At 45.5% G+C, this 13,554-nt stretch overlaps 1 protein-coding gene across 3 annotated transcripts in view; it reads right to left on the minus strand.

The window, feature by feature from the left end:
- The window catches only part of LOC120997021 (WAP four-disulfide core domain protein 5-like), an 884,590-nt gene that overhangs the window by 849,711 nt on the left and 21,325 nt on the right, over positions 1 to 13,554 (minus strand). The window contains exon 3 of one of the 3 annotated variants that reach the window (XR_005778036.1): positions 3,814 to 3,882. The exons of the other annotated variants lie outside the window; for them this stretch is intronic. The gene's annotated coding sequence lies outside the window, so the exon portion shown is untranslated. Of the gene's footprint in view, positions 1 to 3,813; positions 3,883 to 13,554 lie in introns of those variants that run through there. 3 annotated transcript variants of the gene reach the window in all.

A 13,554-nucleotide genomic window follows, 5' to 3' on the forward strand; every position in this document is an offset into this window, starting at 1 on the left:
AAACCAAACGGCGCACCTTTCCCTCTACACCTCGCTGTGTGGCCGTACAGTAGTTTACGGCCACATATGGAGTGTTTCTGTAAACGGCAGAGTCAGGGCAATAAAGATCCAGTCTTGTTTGGCTGTTAACCCTTGCTTTGTTAGTGGAAAAAATGGGTTAAAATTGAAAATTAGGCAAAAAAATGAAATTCTCAAATTTCATCGCCATTTGCCAATAACTCTTGTGCAACACCTAAAGGGTTAACTACGTATGTAAAATCAGTTTTGAATACCTTGAGGGGTGTAGTTTCTTAGATGGGGTCACTTTTAGGGAGTTTCTCCTCTAGGGGTGCATCAGGGGGCTTCAAATGGGACATGGTGTAAATAAACCAGTCCATAAAAATCAGCCTTCCAAAAACCAAACGGCGCACCTTTCACTCTACGCCCCGCTGTGTGGCCGTACAGTAGTTTACGGCCACATATTGAGTGTTTCTGTAAACGGCAGAGTCAGGGCAATTAAGATACAGTCTTGTTTGGCTGTTAACCCTTGCTTTGTTAGTGGAAAAAATGGGTTAAAATGAAAAATTTGACAAAAAAATGAAATTCTCAAATTTCCTCCCCATTTGACAATAACTCTTGTGCAACACCTAAAGGGTTAACAACGTATGCAAAATCAGTTTTGAATACCTTGAGGGGTGTAGTTTATAGAATGGGGTCATTTTTGGGTGGTTTCTATTATGTAAGCCTCGCAAAGTGACTTGAGACCTGAACTGGTCCCTAAAAATTTAGTTTTTGTAAATTTCTGAAAAATTTCAAGATTTGCTTCTAAACTTCTAAGCCTTATAACATCCCCAAAAAATAAAATATCATTCCCAAAACAATTCAAACATGAAGTAGACATATGGGGAATGTAAATTTTTGGGGGTATTACTATGTATTACAGAAGTAGAGAAACTGAAACTTTGAAATTTGCATTCAACATTCAAGTCAATGGGTCCGTGAAAAATCACGGATGCACACAAGATTGTCATCCGCGTCCGTGATCCGTGTCCGTGATACGTGTCCGTTTTTTTCCTATCATTTCAAAGGCAAACTTGACTTAGATTTTTTTTTTCATTTTTCATGTCCGTGGATCCTCCAAAAATCAAGGAAGACCCACGGAAGAAAAAACGGACACGGATCACGGATCAACGGAAACCGTTGTTGCGGACCGCAAAAAAAAAAACGTCCATGTGCATGAGGCCTAAAATAAATCATTTCAGAACTTTCTCCACCTTTAATGGGACCTATAAACTGTACAACTCAATTGAAACACAAACTGAAATCTTTTAGGTGGAGGGAAGAAAACAAAAAAAAATTAAATAATGTGGTTGCATAAGTGTGCACACCCTCTTATAACGAGGGATGTAGCTGTGTTCCGAAATAAGCAATCACATTCAAAATCCGGTTAAATAGGAGTCAGCATACACCTGCCATCATTTAAAGTGCCTCTGATTAACCCCAAATAAAGTTCAGCTGCTCTAGTTGCTCTTTCCTGAAATTTTCTTAGTTGCATTCCACAGCAGAAGCCATGGTCCACAGAGAGCTTCCAAAGCAACAGAGGGATCTCATTGTTAGAAGGTATCAGTCAGGAGAAGGGGGACAAAAGAATTTCCAAGGCATTAGATCTACCATGGAACACAGTGAAGACAGTCATCATCAAGTGGAGAAAGTATGGCACAACAGTGACATCACCAAGAACTGGACATCCCTCCACAATTGATGAAAAGACGAGAAGAAAACTGGTCTGGGAGGCTACCAAGAGGCCTACAGCAACATTAAAGGAGCTGCAGTAATATCTGGCAAATCCTGGCCGTGTGGTACATGTGACAACAATCTCCCGTATTCTTTATATGTCTGAGCTATGGGGTACAGTGGCAAGACGAAAGCCTTTTATTACCAAGAAAAACATCCAAGCCAGGCTACATTTTGCAAAAACACATCTGAAGTTTCCTAAAAGCATGTTGGAAAAGGTGTTATGGTCTGATGAAACCAAGGTTGAACTTTTTGGCCATAATTCCAAAAGATATGTTTGGCGCCAAAACAACACTGCACATCACCAAAAGAACACTATAGCCACAGTGAAGCATGGTGGTGGCAGCATCATGCCAAGGGACTGTTTTACTTCAGCTGGAACTGGGGCCTTAGTTAAGCTAGAGGGAATTATGAACAGGTCCAAATACCAGTCAATATTGGCACAAAACCTTCAGGCTTCTGCTAGAAAGCTGAACAAGCATACATCTAAATCAACAAAGGAATGGCTTCACCAGAAGAAGATTAAAGTTTTTGAATGGCCCAGCCAGAGCCCAGACCTGAATCCGATTGACAATCTGTGGGGTGATCTGAAGAGGGCAGTGCCCAGGAGATGCCCTCGCAATCTGACAGATCTGGAGTGTTTTTGCCAAGAAGAGCGGGCAAATCTTGGCAAGTCAAAATGTGCCACGCTGATAGACTCATACCCAAAAAGACTGAGTGCTGTAATCAAATCAAAAGGTGCTTCAACAAAGTATTAGTTTAAGGGTCTGCACACTTCTGCAACCATATTATTTTATTTTTATATTTTTTCTTCCCTCCACCTAAAAGATTTCAGTTTGTTTTTCCCTTGAGTTTTACAGTTTATAGGTCACATTAAAGGTGGAAAAAGTTCTGAAATGATTCATCTTTGTCTCATTTTTTTACAGCACAGAAACCTGACATTTTAACATTTTTATATCCACTGTATATATATATTTTTCTGTCAAAATGTCAAAAAAAAATAAAAAAGGAATGTCCTCACAGGTAGCTGCTTTTGATGTTCTGCAGCAGCTGCGGCTGTGTTATAGGGCAGTAATTGCAGCTAGAAGGCACTGCCAGGCACAGCCAGCGACCTCTTCTCACTCCTGGGCTGACAGTTTTCCCTGTCTGCTCATATTCTACACAATCCTTCCTCTGTCTAATTCCGGCATTCCCTTCTCTGTCCCTGACACTAGAATACAATCCTGATTGTGTCTTTTCACTGTCCCTAAAATAGTTTTCCTGGCAGACCCTGCAAGTCCCAACCGCCCTCATCCACAGCCCAGCACAGAAGGACGTTCTGCTCGCTCTGTTCGGGCCCCTCCCTGTCTGCGGCAGCACTGATTGGCTCATCCATGCTGTCTGTCAGCCCGGGGTCCAATCAGGGCAGGCCCCCCCCCACTTCCTGTCAGGGTCATGTGAGAACCCTTCTCCTTCCTCTTTTTCCCGCTGACACGTGCACTAAAATGATGTTACGTGCCGTTATAGTGGACTCATCCGAAACAGACCTGAAAAGGGTCATAACGAGTCTGGTTGAGCGCAGTCCTCACCTCTGACCACCAGGACCTCGCCCTGCTCTAGACTGCAGGGTCTGATGTCAGGGTCAATCAGCAGGAATTACATTTCTCGGCCACCAGTAATAATTGAATGCATCACAATGGACGGTCAATGATACATCTCAGTCTCATTTTTCATCTTCTGCTTTATTACATTGATAAATGTCACTATGATCGCTGAGAAGGAGGAGAAATCTGCCTTTAATGGGGGTGTATTCAGACTAAGCACCTGGGGCAGCGGATCCGGCCCTGAGGGTCTTCACCGCTGTCACCTCCAGGTTTATCTGCAACTAGAGAAGGAAAAGCCGCGAGAAGAGAGAATTACTGAGGCTGATAAGCGATGTGTCCTCCGCTGTGAGGGACGGAGATGCATCCAGCCGGCCGCACATCACTTATTACACTTCGATGCACTCTGGCCTAAACATGACATAGCATTTCTCTTTTCCTGGACAATCACTGTCCACTTCACAGTATCCAGGATCCAGATAGGGTGAGCACCCGGTCCGGCGTGGTGGTGGACATGTTCCGGGGGTCTCTGGAGAAGAAATGGTCATTGAGTTAAATTTCCAGATGTAATTATAGAAACATTAGACACAAAGTATCGACACTACATATCCTGAGAGACTGGAAGAGCTGCATCAATGAGAGATATCCAGAAAATGGCAGAATAGTGAGTGCAGCTCTGGAGTATAATACAGGATGTAACTCAGGATCAGTACAGGATAAGTAATGTAATGTATGTACACAGTGACTGCACCAGCAGAATAGTGAGTGCAGCTCTGGAGTATAATACAGGATGTAACTCAGGATCAGTACAGGATAAGTAATGTAATGTATGTACACAGTGACTGCACCAGCAGAATAGTGAGTGCAGCTCTGGAGTATAATACAGGATGAAACTCAGGATCAGTACAGGATAAGTAATGTAATGTATGTACACAGTGACTGCACCAGCAGAATAGTGAGTGCAGCTCTGGAGTATAATACTGGATGTAACTCAGGATCAGTACAGGATAAGTAATGTAATGTAATGTATGTACACAGTGACTGCACCAGCAGAATAGTGAGTGCAGCTCTGGAGTATAATACAGGATGAAACTCAGGATCAGTACAGGATAAGTAATGTAATGTATGTACACAGTGACTCCACCATCAGAATAGTGAGTGCAGCTCTGGAGTATAATACAGGATGAAACTAAGTATCAGTACAGGATAAGTAATTTAATGTATGTACACAGAGACTCCATAGCTGTACTCACTATTCTGCTGGTGGAGTCTCTGTGTACATACATTAAATTACTTATCCTGTACTGATCCTTAGTTTCATCCTGTATTATACTCCAGAGCTGTACTCACTATTCTGCTGGTGGAGTATAATACAGGATGTAACTCAGGATCAGAATAGGATAAGTAATGTAATGTAAGTATACATTGACTGCACCAGCAGAATAGTGAGTGCAGCTCTGGAGTTTAATACAGGATGAAACTCAGGATTAGTACAGGATAAGTAATGTAATGTATGTACACAGTGACTGCACCAGCAGAATAGTGAGTGCAGCTCTGGAGTATAATACAGGTAGAAACTCAGGATCAGTATAGGATAAATAATGTATGTACACAGTGACTGCACCAGCAGAATAGTGAGTGCAGCTCTGGAGTATAATACAGGATGAAACTCAGGATCAGTACAGGATAAGTAATGTAATGTATGTATACCGTGACTTCACCAGCAGAATAGTGAGTGCAGCTCTGGAGTATAATGCAGGATGTAACTCAGTATCAGTACAGGATAAGTAATGTATGTACACAGTGACTGTACCAGCAGAATAGTGAGTGCAGCTCTGGAGTATAATACAGGATGTAACTCAGGATCAGTGCAGGATAAGTAATGTAATGTATGTACACAGTGACTGCAGCAGCAGAATAGTGAGTGCAGCTCTGGAGTATAATACAGGATGTAACTCAGGATCAGTACAGGATAAGTAATGTAATGTATGTACACAGTGACTGCACCAGCAGAATAGTGAGTGCAGCTCTGGGGTATAATATAGGATGTAACTCAGTATCAGTACAGGATAAGTAATGTATGTACACAGTGACTGCACCAGCAGAATAGTGAGTGCAGCTCTGGAGTATAATACAGGATGTAACTCAGGATCAGTACAGGATAAGTAATGTATGTACACAGTGACTGCACCAGCAGAATAGTGAGTGCAGCTCTGGAGTATAATACAGGATGAAACTCAGGATCAGTACAGGATAAGTAATGTAATGTATGTACACAGTGACTGCACCAGCAGAATAGTGAGTGCAGCTCTGGGGTATAATACAGGATGTAACTCAGTATCAGTACAGGTACTGTATAATATCTATGTACCTAATGGAAATGTATGTAATGGCAGTAGAAACATTACTTCTAGAGGAGCACACAGAAGCATTAGTCCTCACAGTCATGTGATGCAGTTACAGTCCTGATAATTGCTGGGCTGCCTGCCACCAGTGAAGCTGAATTTACCTCTGAGATGTGTTTGTGGGGAAGCAGATTTTGGCAGATCAGGTGGAGCTGGTCATGTAACCATACAGCTGTCAGATTCCTTCACTAGGTGACAAATCCTGTCTAATAATGAGCTCCATCTACTTGTTGAGTTTGGTTTCTAATGAACTTACCCTCGATGGGATCTATGCATTGTCTGGTGCCCCGAATCCTGCAGCACTTTTGTTTTCCAGGACAGTCATCGTCCGATTCGCACTGATCAGAAGGAAGAAATGGAAGACGAGAGTTTGCTAGGGGACATTTTCCAGGTTTCTCTGTAAATAAAGAAGTTGATGTGTCACAAACGTATCAGGTAGTTACATGTAGCCTCTTATAAACCAGATTCAAAAAGTGATAAATATCAGTAATAAACACTTTGGTGAAATGATCCCGTCTGTGACCAGCTTTGTTCTTGGTGGAAAGATTGTCCTTGTGTTGACAGAACTGTCTCATTCAGAAGGATCAGAGGCATAACCAGAGGCGTTGCTGGGGTCTGAAAACATCCGGGGCTCAAGCCCACTGAGTGGAAATTTGCATAATAAGAATTAACATACAAGCCAACGTACTTTAATAACAGGTTTTATTTCTATGGAGGTTCCGGAGATGGCTATGTACAGCAATCGGCTGTCTCTGGCACTCCGATAGAAAAGAATAGAGGAATTGTGCACATTTCTGACCAGCCACTCCGTCCATTTCAGGTGGGCTTCACAGGATACAGAGCCTCCATTATCGTGATCTGAGGAGGGGGGGGGGGGGGGGTTGGGGAACCCATAGGACCCTCACCAATCCAATAGTGGATAGGGGACTACTTTCTTTAACTGGAAATTGGAATAATCTTTCAATGCTGAAATAAAATTTGTAAAAAAATAATAATAATGTAAAGGTGCATTTTGTGTCCCTCGTCAACTCTGCGTACAATTATCGGGAAGGAACAGTTCTGTCCTGATAACTGTCTGCTGCTTGATAGTGGAGGGGAGAACTACATTTACACTTACAGGCTGGTGTCATGGAAGATGTGTGCACACCTTGTACTTGTTCCGCTGATCCGCTACATGAGGGCTGCGCGGTCATGAGTTCAGTCACTTCAGTGCGCAATCCTGTCCTGCGGCGCGTGATCCCGGGTCTCGCAGGATTAAGCGCCGCAGGACGGGATTGAGCAACGAACTGACGGAACTCATGCCCGTGCAGCCCGCAAGTAGAGGATCAGTGGAACATGTACAAGGGGTGGGGAGATGATCTGTGGGATTGCCCAGGTCGAATCAATATTAAAGGGCCCTGGAATAGCCAAAAATGCTACCAGCATAACATAAAATTCGGGGCCCTGGACAAAACATCCGGATGCTTTGACCTAACGACGCCCCTGGGCATAACAGTAAAACCAGTAGATGTTCCATAGCTTTGTCCGTGTGGACTCTTGACAATCATTGAACCCTAACTGTGCAATGATGGTGTTGGTCAGATATAATTCTTCTGACTTCCTCTTTGCTTGGATTGTATATACTATAGGTTGAACCTAGAGATTAGCAAATCGAAGCTGACGAAGTCGAATTTGTTCAGAATTTCAGGAAAAATTTGATTCTGAACGAATACGAATTTCCTCGTACTTCGTGTTAACAAAACACAATTTTTCCTAACAATGGCAGCTAAAATGGTGGCTACACGTGTGAGGACATGGGGCAAGGAACTCTGGGAAGGCGGGATAACCCATAATGCCATGCATGCAGCCAATCAGCAGCCAGCCAGCCCGGTGATGTCACAGCCCTATACGGCGGCCATCTTAGATTCTGCCATTCACCATCGTACTTTGTTCAGGGACAGACGTTTCAGGTGCTAGGGAGAGTGAAAGAAAACCTCAATGTGGAAAAAAAGTGCTTTATAAGTGCACGATAAGGATAGGGAGGAATCATTTCACATCAGCTTAGTGCAGGGACAGACGTTGCAGGGGCTAGGGAGAGTCATACAGAAAACATCATTGGGAAAAAATAACATTTAGGCCTCATGCACACGACCATTGTGCGTTTTGCTGTCCGCAAATTGCAGATCCTCAAAACACAGATGGCGTCCATGTGCGTTCCGCAATTTGCAGAACGGCACGGACAGCCATTGATATAACTGCCTATTCTTGTCTGCAAAACTGACAAGAATAGCACAGGTTATATTTTTTTGGCGGACCACGGAACGGAGAAACGGATGCGGACAGCACACAGAGTGTTGTTCGTATCTTTTGTGGCTGCATTGAAGTGAATAGGTCCGCATCCAAGACGCAAAAACTGCGAACCAAAACAATGGTCGTGTGCATGAGGCCTTACAAGTGCAGGGAAAGATTATTTGGGGATCCAAATAGCCATTATACAGCTTTGTCATTCCAGTAATTTGTTGTAGGGGTTCAAGTGTTATGTTGAAAAGCCTTTAGTGGCTTATATCTGTGGAAAAAGAGAAATATATACTCTGTTCACTTCTGCAGCTATATATGGTGAAAGCGTTTAGTGCCCTATTATAGTACAATACGAGAAAAATAGACGCTGTTCACATTTGGTTTTATTTGCGGTAAAAGCGTTTCTTGTCATATTTCTAGAGAAAATTAGAAAAATACACGCAGTTCACATTTGCTGTTATTTGCGCAGAAATAATTTAGTGGCCTATTTCATTACAAAAAGAAAAATATATTTGTCGCTTTTATAGATTTTTGTTTAGTTTAGCTGCAAGTATGTCAGACAGAGAAGTGGCAGACCATGCACAGAGGAGTGGCAGAGGCCTGAATGTTTCTGGCGCAGGCACAGGTCGCAGCAGAGTAAGGGGGCACGGCAGCAGGAGTTGCAGCGAGAGGCCTGAGCTCCCGGTGTCATCTAGGTGTCTTGACCAGCAACCCAGCGGTTCTTGATTGGTTAACTCGATCATCCACATCATCCCAAGTGACATAAGACACCGCCAGGCAACAGTCGGTGGGTTCGTCAGACACAACCCTTTGTTGGCATGGTCCGGGAGCAGGCCCTGTGCCCTCAATCGTCCTCAACCTGCCTCTGTCCTTTTCTGTTCAATCACCGCGAGAAGTATGCTGTAGACTCGCCTCCACTTTTCAGCGAGGAAGAGCTACTAGAGGACAGTCAGCAGCTACTGCCCAGCCAAGATCTGGAGGAGGCATCCGCCGCTTCCTCAACTAGGTGGGCAAGTAGTGATGAGGAGAGCTTGTGTCGCGAACGGTCAGGCTCCTGACCCAAAGACCATTGAGGAAGACATCAGTGATGTGCAGACACTACTCGATGATGATGAAGCCGATTGCACTTGGGAGCCGGGTGAAGAAGGGGCTTCGTCATCATCAGGAGAAGAAGGTGGCAGCTTGCTAGTGAGCCAGCGGCTGAGCCAGCAAGTAGCTAGCGTGGTCGGGAGTCAGCAGGGTGGCAGCCAAATGGGCACGAGGTAGAACACCCGCTTTGCAGCAGCCTACCTGTCCGGAAAGGAGTGGTGCAGGGGTTCACGGAGGCAGCGGCAGTAGCAGTCAGCCAGTGAGTAGTGTTGGAGGTAAAATCAGGTACTCGGCGGTGTGACAGTTTTTTGTGGAGCCGCCAGAGGAGCTCAACATGGCCATATGTAGAATATATGGGCAGAAGGTAAAGCGAGGGCAGGGTGCATATGTTGGCACCACGGCCTTTCACCAACATATGTAGTGTCACCATAAAGTGTCCTGGGAGAACTGTGGCTCTGATGTGGTGGGAGATGGTCCCTTAAGGGAGACGATCCCTTAAGATCTGGGAGACCTTAACTTTGAATCGGTGTTGATATATCTTGACGATGTGGTGGTCTTCGGGAAGTCCTTTGAAGACCATCTGGCCCGGCTGCGGCAGTTCCTCCAACGCTTAAGGGACCATGGGTTGAAGATAAAAACCGAAAAAGGGTCAACTCTTTCGTCGAAGCATTGAGTATCTCGGCCATGTGGTGACCCCAGAAGGGGTGCAACCTTCTCCCAGAAAAGTGGAAGCGGTTCAGAAGTGGCCACGACCGAAGACCCTACGAGAATTCCAGGCGTTTTGGGGGCTGGCGGGGTAGTACCGTCGATTTATCCCCAAGTTTGCATATATTGTGGGGCCCTTTAATGAATTGCCCTGGGGGACAGCTAACGGCCTTAAAAACCGTCCAATTTTGTGGGGGGAGAGGCAGGAGAAAGCACTAGATGAAGTGAAGGATGCTCTGACAAAAGCCCCAATCTTAGCTTATGCTCGGTTCGATACCCCATTTCTGTTGTACACAGATTGGAGCCTGCATGACTTGGGGGCCGTTCTAGCGCAGATGCAGGATGGTCGGGAGCGGGTTATTGCGTATGGGAGTCGCTCCCTGCGAGGGTCCGAGAGAAACCCAGACAATTACAGCTCCTTTAAGTTAGAGCTGTTGGCCTTGGTATGGGCAATGACGGAACGCTTCGCCGAATACCTGACTGGGATGGAGGTGTTGGTGCTGACAGATAATAACCCTTTGGCACACCTGAATTATGCAAAGTTGGGAGCTTTAGAACAGCGGTGGATAGCTCGACTGGCGAAGTTCAACTACCGGATCAAGTTCAGGTCTGGAAAAGAGAATGCTAACGCTGATGCATTGTCCAGAGTACCTGTGGGCTCCCCGGATGGAGATGTTGACGATGACCTGGAGGACTCCGAGACTCCCGACCTGGGTCGCCTACCTTCCTTTGCGGCGGTGGCACACTCAAGTGGGGTGGCACAAGGGCCACCTGTACTGTTAGGAACGACCCATGCAGATTGGGTGCGGGCCCAGAATGAATGTGAAGATATCTGGAGGGTAAAACAGTGGGTCCGGCATAAAACGTGGCCAAAGCCAGAGGAGCGAGAAAGTCTGATGCCTGAGGGCCACAAGCTGCTCCGGCAGTGGGACAAACTGACAGTGGCCCACGACCTGTTGTATCGGAAGGTCTACACACGAAAAGAGTTGGAGCATCGGTGGCAAATCGTTATCCCGGTTGCCATGGCTCCCGCGGCTGTTAGAGAAGCTCATGAGAGGGGTGCCCACTTTGGTAGTGATAAAACTTATAAGTGGCTACAGAGGCTGGTTTACTGCCCAGATCTCGAACGGATGGTGGAGAAGGCCTGTCAGATGTGCAGAGCTTGCGACCTAAACAAAAGTGTGGAGCAGAGGGCTCCGATTCAGACCATCCAAACGTCCCAGCCATTAGAACTATTGATGATAGATTATGTGCAGGTGGGGCACTCCAATTCGGGTCATGGTTTTTGTTTGGTTATGACCGATCATTTTGCAGTGGCGGTGGCAGTGCCAACATAGTAACATATTATATAAGGCCGAAAAAAGACATTTGTCCATCCAGTTCGGCCTGTCATCCTGCAAGTTGATCTAGATGAAGGCAAAAAAAAAACCTGTGAGGTAGAAGCCAATTTTCCCCACTTAAGAAGGAAAAAAATCCTTCACGACTCCTTTCAGGCATCAGAATAACTCCCTGGATCAACGACCCCTCTCTAGTAGCTATAGCCTGTAATATTATTACACTCCAGAAATACATCCAGGCCCCTCTTGAATTCCTTTATTGTACTCACCATCACCACCTCCTCAGGCAGAGAGTTCCATAGTCTCACTGCTCTTACCGTAAAGAATCCTCTTCTATGTTTGTGTACAAACCTTCTTTCCTCCAGTAGAGATGGCCAGAATAGTTCGCCGGCGAATAGTTCCCGGCGAACATAGCTTGTTCGCGTTCGCCGCAGCGGGCGAACATATGCAATGTTCGGTCCGCCCCCTATACATCATCATTGAGTAAACTTTGACCCTGTACCTCACAGTCAGCAGACACATTCCAGCCAATCAGCAGCAGACCCTCCCTCCCAGACCCTCCCACCTCCCGGACAGCATTCATTTTAGATTCATTCGGAATCTGCATTCTCAGTGAGAGGAGGGACAGTGCTGCTGCTGCTGATTCAATAGGGAAAGCGTTAGCTAGGGCAGTGTTCTGTGTCCACAGACTCATCTGCTGTAAGGACAGCACCCCAAAAAGCCCTTTTCAGGGCTGGTACATCATACTGATTTTTTTATTTTATTTTATATATACATATATTGCAGTTGCCTGCCCATGTGTGAGAGGCTGCAGACTCAGTCACAGACAGTACTGTGTGCACAAAATTCATACAGGGTGTGACAGAAAACACCTCGCAGATAAAAAAAATTATATTAAATATTTTTCTGTGATCTAATCCCATTTGCAAGCCCGTGTGTGTCAGGCCCACACAGACTGTATTGTGTCCACTGGCTAGGCCTCCACTTATATCGTTACAGGTAGAGTTGAGCGAACACCTGGATGTTCGGGTTCGAGAAGTTCGGCCGAACTTCCCGGAAATGTTCGGGTTCGGGATCCGAACCCGAAACGAACATCGTCCCGAATCTGAACCCCATTGAAGTCAATGGATACCCGAACTTTTCGGCACTAAAAAGGCTGTAAAACAGCCCAGGAAAGAGCTGGAGGGCTGCAAAAGGCAGCAAAATGTAGTTAAATCCCCTGCAAACAAATGTGGATAGGGAAATGAATAAAAATAAAAATAAAATAAATAAAAATTAATCAATATCAATTGGAGAGAGGTCCCATAGCAGAGAATCAGGCTTCACGTCAGCCAAAACTGGAACAGTCCATTGTCATATATTTAGGCCCCGGCACCCAGACAGAGGAGAGAGGTCCCATAACAGAGATTCAGGCTTCATGTCAGCAGAGAATCAGTCTTCACGTCATAGCAGAGAATCAGGCTTCATGTCACCCACCACTGGAACAGGCCACTGTCACATATTTAGGCCCCGGCACCCAGACAGAGGAGAGAGGTCCCGTAACAGAGATTCAGGCTTCATGTCATCAGAGAATCAGGCTTCACGTCAGCCAAAACTGAAACAGTCCATTGTCAGATATTTAGACCCCGGCACCCAGAAAGAGGAGAGAGGTCCCATAGCAGAGATTCAGGCTTCATGTCATAGCAGAGAATCAGTCTTCATGTCATAGCAGAGAATCAGGCTTCACATCACCCAAAACTGGAACAGTCCATTGTCAGATATTTTGGCCCCGGCACCCAGACAGAGGAGAGAGGTCCCATAACAGAGATTCAGGCTTCATGTCAGCAGAGAATCAGTCTTCATGTCATAGCAGAGAATCAGGCTTCACGTCACCCACCACTGGAACAGGCCACTGTCAGATATTTTTAGGCCCCGGCACCCAGACAGAGGAGAGGTTCATTCAACTTTGGGTTGCCCCGCAATATAATGGTAAAATGAAAATAAAAATAGGATTGAATGAGGAAGTGCCCTGGAGTACAATAATATATTGTTAAGGGGAGGTAGTTAATGTCTAATCTGCACAAGGGATGGACAGGTCCTGTGGGATCCATGCCTGGTTCATTTTTATGAACGTCATCTTGTCCACATTGGCTGTAAACAGGCGGCTGCGTTTGTCTGTAATGACGCCCCCTGCCGTGCTGAATACACGTGCAGCGTACTCAAGTTGTGTGTAATAGGTGTTTCTGGGTGAAGTAGTGCAATGGACACTAACCTGGTACGGCTGACTCTCTGCATAGGCAGGTGATGGTAGAAATTGTTCGTGACGCCAGTGCCAAGTAAACGGTGGCACGCCGTTTGTGGAAAGCAGGAATAATTGAGGAACACGTGGTATTAAAGCAGAACTCCAAC

This window comes from Bufo bufo, chromosome 4, assembly GCF_905171765.1.
Source record: "Bufo bufo chromosome 4, aBufBuf1.1, whole genome shotgun sequence".
NCBI lineage: Eukaryota > Metazoa > Chordata > Amphibia > Anura > Bufonidae > Bufo > Bufo bufo.